Genomic DNA, 14,150 nt, shown 5'->3' with positions numbered 1-14,150 from the left:
GTCAACCAGTAGGACTCCCACCAAATAAAGATGTTATCACAGAATGAAGAGAAGACTGACAAAAATTGTGTTGCCTCAAGATAGCAAGAATAACAAATGGAAAGTCTATTGGGTTATATGTTTGGTTGAAGTTGTGTCTACTCAAATAGGGAAGTCATATTGGTGCAATGTTGAAAGAAGAGAGAGCACAATGAAATGACAAATGATTCCCACCAGCTATTGGCCAACAGGTGACAAGGATCCATTCTCACCAGGAGATTGGCAGGTTAAGTGCATCAGTCCATCTACTCCCACCGGTTGGTGGAAATATCACAACCCTTTGGGATAAGATAGAAAAGTTAAAAGTAGGTGATTGGAGGGTCATATCGAATGACCATGGTGAAACATAAAGATGCCTCAAGTGTGTGAAAAAAGAGACATGAACCAGATCAACAAGAGAAGGCATGATGAGCTACAGAGATAGAAAAGGAAGGACAGGTTTGCCATTTTGGCAAACCGGTTGAGATGAGATCCGAGCTAATGAAGGAGAAGGAAAATTTTACCACTTGTAGACATGGATCTACTTCAAGATGTTGATGTCAACTAGAATGTAGATGTAGGTTTATATATGACAGTTGAAGATTGATGGCATGGTGTCATCAAGGATGTTATCAGTATTCAGGCAGGGTTATTGTCAACCGATAAGGATATCAATAGGTAAGCGAGAAAAAGATACAAAGTGAAGAGTTCTTATCAGATGAAGATGTGCATGGTGACTCACTTTGGATACATGTTGTGGTTTGGCAAGTTTGGTGACCGGGCTAATGTGATCCCACTGGTAGAACAAAGACCGCATGGCTTGAAGGCTAACTAGTTAGAGCATCACCGATAGGGTAAGATGAACCGACAGTATAAGGTATACCCCGATTGTGTGTTCTGGTTGGTGAGTAAGCTTGAATTACCATAGTGAGAAGAGGTGGATGCTGAAAAAGAAGACAAATAGCTTCGAGGTGGAAAAGTAGAAAAACTAACATGTAGAGGTCAGTGAACGAGGTACTTGGTGACTGGGTCAAAAGTTAATGTAGACTGGGAAAATTACGGGTTGACTGCAGAAGGATACGGCTCGAGGCAGATCAAAAGTTTGATTGTTGAGATGCGATGATCGATGCAAGGTATCTAGGTGCAGATCAAATTTTGTGAAGGGAACTGTGAGATCATTTATGGTGATTAACAATGCAAGGCCAAGGTTAGAAAATGTGTATTGGAAGGGTAAGTAATGGCAGTGTTGCGTGATTTGTCATAAGTTGTCCATCTTTGATACAAGATCTGATTGGATCTGATACGGTTCATGGTCGGTAGAAGAAACTCTAGTGTGCCAAGGTTGAATTGATGTTTGGTGGGAAAGCACTAGTATAAATGTGCAGATCGAAGACCTGATCGGTTGCTACTACATGAGAGAGTGATGTTGGTGAAGTGAGTGCAAGCAAAGAGTCAATCAGTTTGAGAGTTTATTGCTAAACATTGAAGTGATTGAGAGTGTTGAAGAAGGAGTCAGTAAGAAGAGTTTAATCATTAAGTGTGATGAGAAGGTATTGATCTATCTATTGGAGGGTAGACTATTGAAGTGAAGGTAGATCGAGAAGTGAGAGAAAGAGAAAGAAGAAGATCTGGTAGACAAGATTGAACCGGCAAGGTTCAAGGTTCACCGACAAGCTGCTATAGAGCATAACTGTCTGTTATACTAATAGAGATTGTACTGGTAAGGAAGTGTGATTGAAAAAGGAGATCTAGTAAGGAAGAAGTAGAGTGGAAGAGGATTCGGACATAGAGAGAAAGGTTTCGGTAGAGAAAAGGCAGACTGATAGAAAGAGATTCAACTAGTAAGGGTTGAGGTAACCAGTGAAGTAGTTGCAGTCTGTCAGTTCACCTAACCGACAATGTCTGAACCGGTAAGGTTGTAACAAAGAGTGAAGGAAAGAAGGAATAGTGTGAGTGGAGAACCAATAGAGAATAGAGCAAGGTTGAACCAAAAGAGAAGAGTTAAACTGGAAGAGAGAATTAAATTGCAGAGGTTACAAAACTCAATTGTAACCGGGTTATTACTATTGTTTTGATAATATTCATTGTATTCATTGAGTTGGTGCTCGATGCAGGGGTTGGTGCTCCTTGGGTTGGTGCCCCAAATCAGTAGGGGTTGGTGCTCCTTGGTTTGGTTCCCTAAATTAGCAGGGGTTGGTGATCCTTGGGTTGGTGCCCTAAAAAAGTAGGGGTTGGTGCTCCTTGGGTTGGTTCCCTAAACTATGTAATAATGTTGTTTTATTGTGAGGTTGGATTGGAGCAGTAGACTCCAGCAACATTTCTCACTAAGGTTTTTCCCACATTGTGTTTTCCTCGTATATCCAGTGTTATGTGATGTGTCTTTGTGTGTGCTTGCATCTTAATCTCTTCCTTGTCTAACTGGTATATTCACTTAGTGTTTGAACTGCTAACCAGTACACATAGTTAGGTTGAAAATATTGATAACCAGTGATTCACCCCCCCCCCCTCTCAGTGGCATCTTGTGTTCTACAAAAAATATCTCCCATAAATCTGTCTATTCAACACTCCTCTTCTCTCACCTTTATATACAAATATATTCACTTAAACTCTCAACTAAGTCAGCCCAAAGTAGAGTACATAAAATTACATAAATTAGGCCATCTGAACCTATAATATCCAATGTGGTCCACTCCAAGAGAAAGAGGGGACAAAAACATATGACCACTTATCCTTATAAGTTTAATCCAATAAGTTGCATACCCTAACACATCTTCCAAAGTCATTCCTAAATGAAACATGCAGATAAATAATAAATCTCAGCAATCAATTGGTCCAAAATAATCTTCCAATACAAATAACCTAAAGTGGATCTTCACACACCATGGTGAGACCCAAAACAATGTTCCGACTTAACCTCCAAAGCATATTCAAACCAAAAAGAATGATCCAAACAAGATAAATCATCCAGGCACACTAAGACCCAACACAACTGATCGAACCAATAACAGACCAACATAACTCACATGCGGAATGAAAGCAACACTAGATATTAGAACTAAAACATTTCACGAACCAAATAAGCATATCCTACAAACTATAATACCTAAATTCACATATTTAGAAGCCACCAAACAGATTTTAGACCAATTTGACAGACACTATCGCTATTAGAGAACAACAACAACAACAACAACAACAACAACAACAACAACAAAAATAACAACAACTAGTCTCATCATTTGAGGAACCAAAGGACCTACAAACTTGATAGTACACTTTTCACAATCCATTACCATTATATCCAAGTCTACACCCCATACTCTTCACAATCTATATCTTTCACTGGGGCATTAAGTGATCTTTCTTGCATATTGAAATTTTTGCTACATTGCCCCTTTGAAAATGTCCTTATGTAAGAATATAATCTCTACCAAACAATGAGAACATTTGAACACTCAATACTAGGCCATATATACCACTAAACATTAGTCACCAACTTACTATAGCATTAATGATAGCACAACCTTAACTAAGATACTAATCAAACTCAAGAGTAACCCCAAATGATATATATTGATATCGTACATCTTCTGATCATCTTCGACAACAAAATTTAACTGATACAACATCAACATCATGCATCTCTGATCATCTTTCATAACAAACTTCAATTGAGGCATCGATCAAACTCAATAGCAATAGCAATATCTGACATTCCTAATCAACAACACAAAATAGAGAAACCTTCATATACTTGTATGACAAAATAATAGCTCACATGTCACCAACTGTAGTTTTCACAACAAAGGATTGTATTCATACCAAACCATATCCAAACCAACAAGTTTGACATCAAAGATTGCACAACATAGGATTGTATATGGACCAACAAGTTTGACATTAAAACTGCACAAGATAGGATTGTATCCAGACTAGACCATATTCAGAACAACAAGTTTGACATCAAAGGCAAGATAAAGGACTAGACCACCAACAAGTTTGACAATAAGATATAAGACTAGACCACATCCATATAATAAGACATCTGAGCCACCAACAAATTTGACATCAGTGATAACATAACTCAAATTTCCAGCATTTAGATAGGTACTTTTAAACACTAAAGATGGAGCAAGATATCATGGAATCTAAATGTGTCTCTTTGTAACTTGAGAGTTTGAGAGACCCTATTCATCACATTGCCCACTCACATTAGCTATGTGAGTATGAATATTTATAGATGGAAAATTAGGAGGAGAATCAATAGTTATTTCAATATTAGAAAGGAAGAAAGGTACACTGAAAAAATTTCTAAACATTTTAGAGGAGAGTATTGTGTAAATTTTAGATATTTACAATTACATAAAAGGAGAAACACATTATAAACATTAAAAAAATCATACGATAATACAAGTTTACATGGGTGAAACCCTTTCTATAGAAAACCCACACTAAAAAGGAAGTACAATGTATTCTTAAGTAGTCTAAGAATAGTTACAATATGATTACACAAGAATCCCTTATAAAAATATCACCAACTAGACATCTAAAGTAAATTTGGCAAAATAACAATACCTACAAAATCACTATCAAAACCTCCATCACAAGCATCCTCCAAATATGAGAATTGATACATGAAGCCATTGTATGGTAATTACAAAATTATGAGATAAAATCACCTAAAAAGGATGTGGCTAAATATATACTTAGAAAACTAACACCCAAATTCGAAGAATAAGTTCACAAGCTAAAAATTATATATTCTTTTCATTTTTCATAATTACATCATAATTCACTCACAAAATTCATAATTCTATTTTGGCTTCATTATCTCCATTCAAATATACCTTATGGTATGTTATAATACATGTCATAAGTTGGCCAACAAGTTTAACTCCCTCTTATAGATCTTCTCTATGTCCTAAATGTTAGTGTACATTTTTATTTTTTTTTGCTAGGTTTTTCCTATATTTTTGTTAATTTTTCTTAGGTTAATAAAGTGAGTATTAATTAGTTGAGTAGTTTTTTAAGGTTTCATCTTATTTCAAGGGAGTTGCATCTATTATTCTCAAAATGCATCATGCATACTTCCTATTAGCTATATTTGTCTCCTTCACCCTCTTCTTGGATTTTTTTTACTCGCTTCCTATCTTATTTCAATTCATTTTTAATGGCTTCTCTTTATGAGCTATAAGTAGTCCAAGTTACCACAAAAAACTATAATAATTCCAAGTTACCACTAAAAACTCTACTTTTCTTTTCTAGCTCACATCACATTCTTAAAGTTGATCATATTCTAAAGCTAAGCAACTCCTACACCAAAAATCACTCAAAGAATCCTTACTACAAACTATAAGAACACATATTGTCATTCTAGCTACAAATCCTCATCATGGCTACTTCTATCTTGATCTCTGTTGCCACCAAACCTTGACCTATTTACTCTAAATTTCCTATTAAATCGATGAAAAATGACTTAGCCAGAGCCTTCTCAAGAGTGCCAGTAGATGTGATCTACATTGAAGATGTTAGGAGGTATATTCATTCACCATCGTGGAGATAGACCATACTAATTTCAAAGAGCTTAGACAAGACTTGTTGAAGAAAAATAAAAATGAGTGCAAGGAGTAGTTCACCCAGATAGCCGAGAAGAAACTTGACGTGATCAAGGATTTTTTGGGCTTCACAGAGGAGAAGGAATGGGTCCGGTTGGTGCTAAGCATACTACACAATAAGTTTCTCTACCTTGACCATGTTGGGCTTCCAAGAACTCTGAGAGGGGGGGGGGGGGGCTAAATCAGTGTTTTATCAGTTAGAATAATTTTAACCTTATTGACAAATCCACTTATTAACCGGTATGCATAAAAGAAAGTAATAGCAAGTAATATCAATGAAACCACATGAATCAACACCATAAAACAGATATTTATATGTGGAAAACCTCAAAGAGGAAAATCCATGATGGGATTGATGACCCACGATATCTATTCACTGGCCAAATGAATAAATATTACAAGAGGGGTCTGCACGTGCAGGAAGGCACACTTCCTAGAGTGCACTACTCATCACAAAAGAAGCCTCACTGACTATAGATCCAAATACTGGATTACAAAAAAAATTGAACTCAAGATGTGCATCTTCTATGCTAGATGAGTTCCAGTTAAAGCACTGTCTGTACCAATTAAACTATAACCTCCCTTATCGATATCTTAGATTGCTTCCCAATCATCTAGACCAATAATCAAGACCGATTGTAGATATTTACATTTGCATTCTATTGATCAAGATAACATCACAAAACCTTTCGCATCACTTATCTCCCATATATCCACATCATTATTTAATGACCTATCTCGGACTGACTTATATACCCATTTACATGAATAAACACAAATGCCTTATGTCGGCTTACAAACATATCACAAAAGATAAGACACATGTCGGCCCAGATAAAATATAAACATAAAACAATATGATTGTTTCTACTTCCACGCTTGTCAGATCAATCTCTTATGTCGGCCTTAGAATACCGATTCCAAGTTTGTCGGTTCCCTAAATGCCAATGAAGTGAATGCTGGTTGCCTTGATTGTCAGATCTCCCATGAAGTGTGTTGCCAACAATGACAACACTTATAACCCAACTGAGTGTCAATTGCCAACAGACCAACCCTACCAAATTACAAAGGAATCTAGTCAAGCTATTATTGGACTATTAGGAGAGTGATATCTACCATTGAAGAAGGGGATGAAGAACATAGAGGTGGAAAATATCACATGGGCAAAATTTGATGGTCAGAGTCTTACTATTGGCAACATAACAAATAAAGGGGTTTTGTATGCCACAAAATCATCACCTACAAGGTATACTTAACAAATTGGGAATGGTTAGAAACAATAGTGGTAATTTACATCACATACTAAACGGTGGTTGAAGGGATATATTTCAACTTGTGCGAGGTATTAAGGAAAGAGCTTTTGGAGAATGTCACTCAAACAAAACAAACTGAGTACACTTGTCCATATGGCACAATCCTAATATGCCTGGCATTTTATTTCATGAGGAAACTTCCCTAGTATGTTGATAGGAAATGGATAGATGATAAGCTAGTGGTTGCACAAATTATAGAGTATACTTATAGATTATTGGACCCCAATGCTTACATCTAAGTCTTTGGTGGATACTTCAGATGGTTCCAAAAGAAAATTTAGGATTGATTGTGAATCTCTAACCATATCATCAAGGAGATATGGGAGAAATATCCACATGTTAAGAGAGACTCTTCTCAACTAGCCCTACTACTTCTTTGTCTACTAATTCATGAACTCCTTTAAGATCCAAGCCTACAAAGAGACAACCTAAAACAAGAGGTGCAAAAGGAGTTCAATAAAACCAAGGAGGATGAGGTGAGGCACTAGTGCATAACAACATATACTTCCCTAGAAGCACATTTGGCCACCACTAAGAAAACAAAGGGGAAGATTAATGATTTATATCAATAATACCTACATTGGCCCAACTTGGTGAATCCCTTAACATAAATGGAGCATTTGGAGACAAGAATTTTACAAAAAATTCAAGTAGTATAATGCCATGAAATATCTGGATGGGGTAGTAAGAATCAAAATTGAGGACTTGCATGATCAACATCAACAAGTCCAAGAGTAATATGACAAGACAAAGAGGAAATTTTGACAGTTGAGGGAGTTTGTTAGTCTTCGGCTAGCCCACATCAGTAGCTTGATCAACAACACACACACACACACTTTCCTTTGGAACATACAAATACCTAATTCACTTTGAAAAGTTGAAACTCAATTTCAATTATAGAAATACAAGCCTAGAGATATAAGGGTGTGTTAGGACCCGGAGGCAACTGAGAGGGGGGGAGTGAATCAGTTGTCTATTAATTTCAACCCAAATATAACTTAGTCAAACTTGATACATAATACCGATAAACCAAACTTAATATCGGTTAACAGATTAACAGTTAATATCAATACCGGTGAAACTTAATGCATGAAACAAAAAGAGAAACAACATCCACAACACATAACATATCTATTTGTACGTGGAAACCTTGTAAGGGGAAAAACCACGTTGGGAAACCTTACCCACAATCAGATGATACTACTGTAGATAGTATGTGTGTACAAATGGTGTCTGCACATGCAAAAAGGCCAACCACCTAGAGCTCACTGCTCAATTACAAAATAGGAGTCACACTGACTACAATTGGATGATTAAATCCAATGATGATGTACTACACAAAGTAGCATCTCCAATGCTGAATTCAGTACCGGTTAAGCTCTGATAATCACCTTCAAACCTTCCTTGAAGCTTCTCTATGGTCTACTCATATAATCTTCAATATTTGCACATACCATATTACAATACCATAACCATAAACCTTTTTTTTCTCTACATATATTTATCTCACAAATGAGATCTTATATATATACCAAAACCTAGGACCAAATGTGTAGGTCGGCTCACTAAGAATATTACAATTAAATCATTTACAAATAAGTCAAGATGTGATGCATCATGTCAGCTCAATGTAATTACAATAATACCAATTGATTAAATCATCTCCATAACGTGTCGTGCTGATATGGAATAGATAACATGTGTCAGTCCATAACCTAGACCAATTTGTCGGTAACAACAAATATGTCAACCCGATTAGACCAATAACCAGAATACCAAAATCAAGTGTCCAAACCATGTCTTCGACATAACCAAGTGATCTCTAGATGATAACAAGTCATCCTTAGTGCCGGTGAACAATATACCGGTGACTGTGCATAAGTCACTAAACTTGTCGGTGAACATAATATGTCGGTTCAACATAACCAAAGATCTCCAGAAGGATAAGTGTAGATAAGTGTTGACATCAATGACAAAACCAATGCAACACATCCATAATACCAACAATCTCCCCCTTTGGCATTGATGGCAACACAAAGATGGAAAAACATCTAAGTGCCAAAACAGAATGCCAAAAACCAAAAACCAACAATCTCTAGAATAGATCAATACCAGAAATCAAAAATAGAAATTCAGAGAGTATATATCACTCCCCCAATGAATAATCTCTCCCCAAAGGATAATGTTTGTTTTTCCATAGATATCTCTCCCCCTTTGACATCAAATACCAAAGTAATACAAATACCAGATATAACCAGTTCATAGAACCAATTACAAATACCAACTGTTATAACCAACTACTCCTCGTGAGAAGTAGCTCTCCTCCATCAAAGCCAGAAAAAAGTTTTTCTCTCATAATTCTGTCAGTTTGATGCCAAGCATCAACTGTCTAAGTCTCTACCAGTGAGGGTGTAACCCCAAGTTGCTCTCAGATATATTCAAAAGTTTCCTTAGGCAAAGGCTTAATAAAGATATATGCAATCTGCTCTTTAGTATTCACACAAACCAATCTCACTTCATTTGCTTCAACATTCTCTTTCAGAAAATTATATTTGATAGAAACATGTTTAGTTTTAGAGTGAAATATCAGATTCTTAGCTATATCAATTGTTGCTGAATTATCATAGTAAATGATTATAGGTTCCTTGTATTTTGCCTTTATTTCCTTCAACATTTTCTTAATCCATAATACCTAAGTACAATTATTTGTTGTTGCAATAGATTATGATTTTGCTATTGATAATGATGTACAACTCTATTTCTTGCTCAACCATGAAATCAATCTGTTGCCAAGAAAGAATGCCCCACCGGTGGTGCTCTTTCTGTCATCTACATCTCCTGCCCAATTAGCATCAATGTATGCACATAAATCAATATTTTCATCTTTAGGATACCATAAACCAAGATTTGTTGTGCCTTGTAGATACCGAAAAATCCTTTTTACTGCTAATTCATGATTTTCTCTAATTACTCTGAAATCATGAAACAATACACACTGCATTCATTATATTAGGTCTTGTTTGTGTCAAATACAGTAAACCTCCAATCATAGATTTATATCTTGTCGGATTAACAGGAGCCGATTCATCCTTTAATGACAATTTGTCAGTTGTAGTCATAGGAGTACTTACCGGTTTAGAGTTTTCCATACCAAATTTCTTTAGTAATTCCTTCAAGTACTTTGTTTGACATACAAATATACCTTTATCAGTCTGTGAAATCTGCAATCCTAAAAAGAATTTTATCTCTCCAATCATAGACATTTCAAATTATTCCCACATCTTATTAGAAAAGTTTTTACACAATCCATATTCTCCTCCAAAAATGATATCAACAAAAACTTCAATAACCAAGATGTCTTCATTAGTCACTTTGAAATATAAGTTGCTGTCAGCATTACCTTTAGTGTAACCAAGCTTCAAAAGATATTTGTCCAATCTAGCATACCAAGCTCTAGGAGCTTGCTTCAATCCATATAGAGCTTTCCTTAATCTACAAACCATATCTTTATCATTTGTCAATGAAAATCCATCAAGTTGTTCAATGTAAACTTCCTCTTCAAGATCACCATTTAGAAATGCACATTTTACAGTTTTTATGTGCTGCAAATGCAAGAAATAGTCTGACTGCCTCAATTATAGCTATCGGTGCAAAGGTTTCATTGTAATCAATTCCCTCTTTCTGTGAATAGCCTTTACACACTAATCTTGCTTTGTTTTTTATTACCTTGCCATCTTCATTAAGTTTATTTCTGAATACTCATTTAGTTCCAATTACATTTTTATTTTTAGGTCGGGGAACCAATGTCCATGTATTGTTCTTTTCAATTTGTTCCAATTCATCTTCCATAGCTTTAATCCAATGTTTGTCTTCGCATGCCCCAATGACAGATGCTGGTTTAGTTTGTGAAATTAAACATACCTCTTTGTTTGCCAGTCTTCCTCTTGTCATAACTCCTTGATATTTATTCCCAATTATCTGACTTTCAGAGTGATCTAGTCTTACATACCTGGGTGTGTTCGCTTGTCGCTATTCTTCAGTCACTGTGGAATTCTCTGATGATGCTGGTGTGACTGGATCAACATTTTGTACCCGTGCACTCTGTATAGGTTCATTTGTGATTATCTCAACTGTCGGTTCAGAATCCATAGACCTTGAATTTCCTTTAAATTGTTTATCTATCTTCACATTTGCACTTTCAATGATTTTCTGCAATCTTTTATTAAAACATCTATATGCTTTTCTCTTAGATGAATAGCCAAGAAATATACCTTCATCACTTCTAGGATCAAATTTGCCAATATACTCATCTCTCCTAATGTAACATTTGCTTCCAAATATTTTGAAGTACTTAAGAGTAGGAATATTACCAAACCATAATTTATAGGGTGTCTTACTGATTTCACCTTTGATGTGAACTCTATTGAAAGTGTAAACCGTTGTATTCACTGCTTCTCTCCAATACACATGAGGTAGATTTGCTTCTGATATCTTACTTCTAGCTGCATCCATAATAGTTATGTTCTTCCTTTCCACAACTCCATTCCGCTGAGGTGTCCGGGGTGTTGATAGTTGTCTTCTAATTCCATGCACTTTACAAAATGTATTGAACTCCTTAGATGTAAATTCACCTCCTTGATCTGATCTTAAACATTTGATTTTCTTACCGGTTTCATTCTCTACAAGTGCCTTGAATAATTTGACTTTCCCAAAAGCTTCTAATTTCTCCTTGAGAAAAGTAACCCAACACATTCTAGAATAATCATCAATTATTAGCATAAAGTATCTATCTCCCTGTAGACTTCTTGTTCTTGCTGGACCACACAAGTTAGTATGAATTAAATCAAGAACATAATTGGATTTCTTAGAAATACTCTTAAAAGTTCTTCTAACTTGCTTTCCCATTTGACATTCCTTACATACCAGATTATGAGGTTTTACAATCTTAGGTAAATCCCTTACTGCCTTAGATGAATTAATCTTTATAATGCAATCAAAATTCACATGACAGAGTCTTTTATGTCATAACCAACTTTCATCAATGTATGCAATCAAGCATGTCTTTTCATTGTTATTCAAATGAAAGATATTACCTCTAGTTTGATTACTGGTTGCAATTTCCAAACCAGTTTTGTTCATGATTTTGTATTTACCATTCTTGAATTGTAAGAAATCCCTTTTCAACTAATTGACCAACACTCAAAATATTATGTTTCAAACCTTCAACATAATAAACATTGTCAGTATTGTGCTTACCATCAAAAGATATAGTGCCTTTTCCTCTAATCAAACAAGCTTTGTCATCTCCAAATCTTACTAGACCTCCATTGTACTCTTGAAAAGATAAGAATGTACTTTTATCACCAGTCATATGATGTGAACATCCAAAATCTATAATCCATTCATCCTTTTCTTCAATTTTAGCTGCCAGGGCCTGCTCTACCGGTGGAACAGTAGGTGTCAGTTGATCTTCTATTATTGCAACAAAAGCCCATCCATTATGTGTCGGTTCTTCATCAGAATCATCAGTAACTCCTTCATCATCATAGTAACATGTTTTGTCTCTATTTTTATTAAATCTGTATCTCTGATATTCAGGGTTAGGCTTATATGTTCTTATAGCTTCTTCTCTCAATCTTGCATGTCTATCAGGACATCTAGATGCCATATGACCAACTTTATTACAATTAAAACATTTAAATGGTGATTTACCTTCATACTTACTTCCAATAGGACCTTTAGGCATTTTCCTTGCAAATAGTGCTTCAAGTTCTTCCAGTTCTTCATTTTCCCTCCTGATATCTTCACGTTCTCTTGCATAAAGTGCTTTCCAATCAGATTTGCCAACTAATGATGAAGATGTTGTAGATGATGATGCTTTGAAGGCTAAATCTATCTTAATTGTAGTAACAAGACCAAATTCCTCAAGATCAAATTTTGAAAGTTTTCCAACCAAGGTATCTCTAGATACTGATGTATCAGGCATTGTTATCAACTCATTAATAGCAGTTACTTTCATTTTGTATGCTGGTGGCAATGCTCTGAAAACTCTAGAAAAAAAATCATCTTCACTTAATGAACCTCCACAACATTGTATTCCCAAAACAATTTCATTAACCCTTTCCATAAAAGAAAAAATTATTTCATCTTCTTCCATTTTTAAATTTTCATACCTGACCCAGAAGCATTCCAGTTTTGCAATTTTGATAGTGGTATCTCCTTCATTCAATGTTTCCAATTTATCCCAAATAGCTTTAGCAGTAGATCAGTCTGATAATCCCATGATTTGTTGATCTGACAAGGTGCTCAAAAGTGCTTCTCTTGCTTTGCAATCATTCTCTTGATCCTTACCCAATGTAGGTGGATTAGGTTGACCCAGTGTAGGACCAACATAGCCATTCTATGTAACATCCCATATGTCTCTTCCAATGCAATTCAGATGTGTCTCCATTCTGATCTTCCATATAACATAGTTAGTTCCATCAAGTTTCAGACTGTCCTTCCTGAAAAAGTTAGTTACCATAGAATCACCTCAAGTTGTTAAACTTCTGCAAAAAGAGGACTTGGCTCTGATACCAATTGTTAGGACCCAGAGGCAACTGAGAGGGGGGGGTAAATCAATTATCTATTAATTTCAACCCAAATATAACTTAGTCAAACTTGATACATAATACCGGTAAACCAAACTTAATATCAGTTAACAGATTAACAGTTAATATCAATACTGGTGAAACTTAATGCATGAAACAGAAAGAGAAACAACATCCACAACACATAACATGAAGATTTGTACATGGAAACCCTGTAAGGGGAAAAACCACAGTGGGAAACCTTACCCACAATCAGATGATACTACTGCAGATAGTATGTGTGTACAAATGTGGTCTACACATGCAGAAAGGCCAATTGCCTAGAGCTCACTGCTCAATTACAAAATAGGAGTCACACTGACTACAATTGGATGATTAAATCCAATGATGATGTATTGCACAAAGTAGCATCTCCAATGCTGGATTCAGTACCGGTTAAGCTCTGATAATCACCTTCAAACCTTCCTTGAACCTTCTCTATGGTTTGTTCATATAATCTTCAATATTCACACATACCATGTTACAATACCATAACCATATACCTTTTTTTCTCTACATATATTTATCTCACAAATGAGATCTTACATATATACCAAAACCTAGGACCAAATGTG

Source organism: Cryptomeria japonica, chromosome 5, assembly GCF_030272615.1.
Source record: "Cryptomeria japonica chromosome 5, Sugi_1.0, whole genome shotgun sequence".
In the NCBI taxonomy this organism is placed as follows: Eukaryota; Viridiplantae; Streptophyta; class Pinopsida; order Cupressales; family Cupressaceae; genus Cryptomeria; species Cryptomeria japonica.
Note: the sequence above shows the minus strand (reverse complement) of the source record.